This window comes from Leptonychotes weddellii, chromosome 4 (assembly GCF_054177405.1).
Source record: "Leptonychotes weddellii isolate Sample4059 chromosome 4, ASM5417740v2, whole genome shotgun sequence".
Classification (NCBI taxonomy): Eukaryota; Metazoa; Chordata; class Mammalia; order Carnivora; family Phocidae; genus Leptonychotes; species Leptonychotes weddellii.
The window spans coordinates 72,918,012-72,923,688 of NC_138372.1; the positions used below are offsets into that span (position 1 = coordinate 72,918,012).

Sequence of the window (5,677 nt, forward strand, 5' to 3'; positions counted from 1 at the left end):
TTGACACTGGGGGAGAACTTACCCACGTCATTAAATTCTTGGCTTGGAGTAGGAATGGGGTGAAATAACCTTTAAGTTAAGAACTTTGGAACAAAGAGGGGAGCTGATGCAGTATCTGGGACAAAGGTAGGCCTAAGATTCAAAGGTGAGACCTAAATGTTAATACATACTCAGGAAGCAGTCTTGCCCTATGGGAAAGGAGGGAGCTCCTAAGGGCACCAGCCTGATGCAACAGAAGTATCGAAAATGTTTACCCTGGTTTTTTTTTTTTTTTTTTTTCATTTTTAAAATTTTACTGTGTTATGTTAATCACCAAACCCTGGTTTTTAATACAAAGTAAATATTGTCTTTTCCAGAAACAAAGGCAGAGCTTGAGAACAGCATTTCCTCCACACTTTCTGCCCTATTCTTGACTGGAATAGCATTTTATTATTGCCCACAACTTATTTATTTTACATTTAAAAATAAAAAAAGGGGGGCTTGGCTGGTTCAGTTGGAGGAGCATGTGACTCTTGATCTCAGGTTTGCGAGTTCAAGCCCTGCGTTGGGTGGAGAGATTACTTAAATAAATAAACTTAGAAATAAATAAATATTAAAAAGCTGTGGAGTTTTAAAATTCATCAAAATACAGCCAGTCTTACACTTTATTTCTTTTGTCCCTGACCACAGATGTATTTATCAACACTGATGCAATTTTAAGTGTTAATCTTTTTACTAAAAAATCATAGGCATCTTCTCTAAGTTATTACAGTCTTGTAAGTATACTTTACACAATTAAGTTTACTGGTGGTTTCCATTATAAAAGATGTTACTTTGTCACTGTAGGAAATTTACAATTCAGAAAAAAAATTAGAAGAAAAAAAGCACCTATCGTTTCACCACATATAAAATTCACCCACTATCTGTATTTGGGGATCATTATTATAATATTTAATCACTGAGTAATTTTTTATCTTTCTTTTCAGTGTTTACAATCAATTTTATTTTAATATAATCTAAACACATCATTTAGAAAATACCAAGAAGAATTTATGTATAAGAGTTGATGCTGGGCGCCTGGGTGGCTCAGATGGTTAAGCGTCTGCCTTCAGCTCAGGTCATGATCCCAGGGTCCTGGAATCAAGCCCCACGTCCGGCTCTGGCTCAGCGGGGAGCCTGCTTCTCCCTCTGCCTCTCCCTCTGCTTGTGCTCTCTCTCTCTCTCTCTCTCTGTATCTCGAATGAATAAATAAAAATCTTTAAAAAAAGAGTTGATGCTATTGCATTTGAGTAAGCCTGGCAAGTTCTTGCTACTGGCATAATCCAGGAAACACCTGCGAGGAAACCATATATATAGGAATAGATGTTGTGGCATTTGGCCCCCAGTTTGATAGCTCTTTGAGACAACTGAAGTTGTCAATGTTTGGTACTAGATGTAAAGTTTCATTTGTTACCGTGCAGCCGTTAAGACTTTTTATGCATCTTGTTATCTAAATTCTTAAGCAGGCTGTCGTCTCATAAACTCAAATCTTCTGGGGAAGTCTGCGGTGCTAAACTTGCAAAGAAAATATCAATCTCTATCTCGTCCAAACGCAGTTGGATGCCTCTTCAACAGCCTTTTATATGTACCCCTAATCTATACGATCCAAACGTTAAAAATTTTCCTCCAACATTTTCAATTACAGATTGTGGAAGATTTGTGCTTTCACTGATTTCTCGGATCCACTCTTTTACCAGGTTATTTAATTTTCCCCAAATTAAAATCCTGCGCTGCAGTTCCTCTTCCTCTTCAAAAGCCCCAAAGGGCTTCAGAGTCTCATTTGGCTTCTGTGTAAGGAGGCAGTCAGTTTCCTTGGGGGCTGCTAAGCTGATAGGAGAGGTAAGGTCACAGCGCTTCTGCGGCTGCTGTGTTTGCTGTCATCCCGGCGCTGTAACTGGAAAGGGCAAGGTGTCCTCAGCGGACACCGCCCAGTCGCTTCCCCGTCCCGATCCCCCCACCCCCCCACCCCTGCATCCCGACCCTCCCAACGCGGTCCTGCGCAGGATCCACTGAGGCGGCGTGGGGCGGGGCGCTACAGCCCTGAGTCCAACCCCCTTCCGCCGCACCGCTCCCGCCACTTTCGGCCTTTCTCCTCCTTCCGCTTCGTACTAACGTGGCCCCGCGGGTAATTTTGTTTTGTCTTGACAGAAATAAATGTTTCATTATAATAGGTGATTGTGTTGAGACTCCTGGAGGGAAGTAGGGGCTGAAGGAGGTGGTAGAATTGGTTTGTGATGGTGTGTAGTGCTGTTCTACAATCTTTCTCCTTCAAAGCGTAGGGCAGAATTCTAGTTCTCCACCCTCTTGAGGTCAACCCTAGCTTTAACTGATGGGATAGGAGTGGGAATGGCATGTGTCTGTTGCAAGTGGGAGCCTTTAAAAGGCAGCGCACAGCTTGCTGTGCTTCTTTCCTCCTGCCTGATGTGCAAAGTACCAGAGGGTGGAAGTTGCTTCAGCCTGAGTCTTTGTGTAAGGAGGCTGCAGAACAGAAAGAGAGGGAACCTCGAAAAGGTGATTAAAGAAAGCTCAATGAAATTACTACTTACAATGGTGTGACAAGATCTAGGGAAACTATAGAAGCTGGAGGAATACCACAGGTCTAGCGACAGCAGGAAACCTAAAGTCTCTACACGGGAGGGGCAAGAAGAGGGAGGGATGGCTGAAACCAGTGAGAGTGCAGTAGCAGGAGAGAGCCAGCGGGGCACTGTGGCCTTTGGCGTAGGAATGCATAACCTGTCACCTCACCTAGAGGCAAAGAGGCGATCAAGGGCATCAACCCAGCAGTCTTTCTCTGCCCTCCCATTTTCCAGTCTCCTGCCAATCCTTCCCACTGGCCAAACCCAGCTGGAAACCTGATTAATGCTGTGGATAAAAGTCAGGATCTTGGGCCACTGAGCAGAGTGTGAAAAGATGGCGAATGGATCTGAAAGAGCAAATAAAGGCTCTGTCCCCAGTCAACCCTCCCCCCTTCCCCCCATCAGTGTCCATTATGATTCTTTTTTTTCCCAGGTGGAAAATTCTTTTCCCACCAAACAGCTTACACCCAGAGTCCCATCAGCTAGTATAGCCTCCCCAGGTGTTATCAGTTTAGTCTCACCTGAAACCTAAGATATTAGCCACCACCAGTGCTCTTCATATAAAACTGTGGATCTCTTAAAAAGAAGAAAGAGAGATAATCAATCAGCATAAAACGCTGTTGCTGCTGTCTGACATGGACAATATCCAGCACAGTATGGTCCTCTGGCCCCTTAACATCTATGTGACTCATAACTTGTGTGCTTTATGAGGGCAATTGGCGCTCCCTGGAAGAAAATGGTTTGCAGGTGAAAATGGGGCCAAGAAAGAATTGGATACCAGGGTAGTAAGGGCAGAATGACAAACCAGGAGCTTCTGAGCTGAGTTGTCTTCATCATCAGGATCCAATTATAGAGGCCACAGCCTAGATCAGCGTGCTGTAGCCCATCTTTAGAGGGACATAGGATCCAGGCCCAGAGAAGGGACTTAGTAAAAAGTAAGTGAGGTGGTGGTTAACAGGCTAACAGGCTGGCCTTCAGGGTTGGATACTAATTCTATTTGGTAATAGCACAGGAGTTCAGGGGGCAAGCCTCTTCCATCAGGATTAGATAGACAGGAAGCAGCCAAGGCTCGTATAGCACACTGTCAATCCATGAATATTGAGCATTATTTTGGGTCGAGTATCATCTTGAAAACTGGAGATATGATGTTTAAAAAAGGGGGGGCTGGAAATCCTTGTCTTTATGGAGCTTGGGTAGAAGTGAGGAAGGCAGAAGTCAGATACATTCATTCAAACGGTTCATTAATAATACAGTAAAATGTGCCATGGAGAACTCTGTGGCAATATCTAAGCACACATCAGGGCCCTACCCCGTCCAGAGACTCTGGAAAGACCTCTCAGGGAGATGAATGTATCAGAATGTATTTCGGGATCATTAGTGGGCAGGTGTGAGAGCAGCGGACCATTTCCGGACACCACCCCATCATGGTGAAAGGGCTCCCAATCACTAGCCCACCAGCCTTGACTCTGCCGAGCTGCAGGCCTGCACAGGACAGAGCCAGATGGAAAACTGGCCCTGGAAGAGTCCAGAAGAGACATAGCTGGATACACGTGGTGGCTCCAATTCCATTTCCTCCATGAGTCTAATATTTCTGTGTGTGTGTGTGTGTGTGTGTGTGTGAGAGAGAGAGAGAGAGAGGACACTTTTATGTCTCTGTCTCCGCTGTTACTTCCTTGTTTGCTCCAATGTTAGGTCTGGAAACCAACACCAGCAACCATTAACAGTGAATCTCAGTTACTTGAGTCGCCCGCTGTGAGACCTGGGACAAGTTCCTTACTGTCTCTTAGCTTCAGTTTCCCCGGTTATAAATGGAGGCTAATAACAACACCTCCCTCACAGGGCAAGTGTGGGAACAGAATGGGATATGCCACTGTAAATGGAAACTCTAGTTGTTATTCAGTTTTTCCTTTTTCCAGGAAAAAGACCTAACAGCAAAATCTAGATCCCAAACTTTGACACTCATCCTCCGCTAGGACACTGACTGCAGTTACTCTCAGGGTTGCTTCCCATAAACACCTTATCCAGCCTCTCGCTGTAGGACTCCATGACAGGTTTGGCCATGAAGTCAGGGCCCCTGGGGATATCAGGCAGCTCCTCCTCATCATCCTTCTCTCCATTCCTTCTCATTCCTTCAACCATTCCTAACGTGGATATGTTTTTGTGGGGTTCTCCCCATATTTACGGAACAATTTTACGTAAACTCTTCTTAATTTGAAAGTCACACAAATATAATGTCATTCATTTCTATATCTGAAAAAAACCCTAACAACTGAAATGGCATTAAGTTGCTTTGTACTAATGTTTATGTTTTCTATGGGTCTATGGGCCTGGATGGGAATGAAATGGTTCCCCAGCCTGGGACTAGATGATCTCCTGAGGTTCTTTTAGAGATATGAAAAGCAAACTAATGACAAAATAATGAGTTTTAGGCTACATGATGTGCAAGGTATGTGCCCAGGCTTTGTTGGTAGGGTCGAGATGTTCTTGGCCTGTATTTCAAGAAAAAAGAGTGTAATCATCTTTAATTCTTTTTAGGATTTATTTATTTATGCTAGTTTCTTGCTTGATCTCTGGATGTAACAATAGAGCTCCTGATTAGGCACACCTATTTTTAATTGCAACACTGAATGCAATTTATCCTAACATTTTTCTAAACTTTTGGGGGGAAGCAATTTAGATTTATGGATGTTTCAAAGATAGTACAAAGATAAATTACAAAGATAGCACAGAGATAAGTTACAAAGATAGTACAGAGAATCCTTGTACAGATATTTCTTGGAGATCCTGCTGGTTTGGTTCTAGATCCACCACAATAAAGCAAATATCACAGTAAAGCAAGTCAAATGAATGTTTTGGTTTTCCAGTGCATATAAAAGTTATGTTTACACTATACTGCAGTCTATTAAGTGTGCAATACCATTATGTCCAAAAAAAGAATGTACATACCTTAATTAAAAAATACTCTATTGCTAAAAAAATCCCAACCAGTCATCTGAGCCCCCAGAGAGTTGTAATCTTTTTGCTGGTGGAGATGTTTGCCTCCATGTTGATGGCCATTGACTGATGAGTGTGGTAGTTGCTGA

The 5,677-nt window shown here is 43.2% G+C and overlaps 1 pseudogene; it reads right to left on the reverse strand.

The window, feature by feature from the left end:
* Window positions 1-575: 575 nt before the first annotated feature.
* Window positions 576-4,733, reverse strand: LOC115942748 (poly(A) polymerase alpha pseudogene; annotated as a pseudogene).
* Window positions 4,734-5,677: the final 944 nt, after the last annotated feature.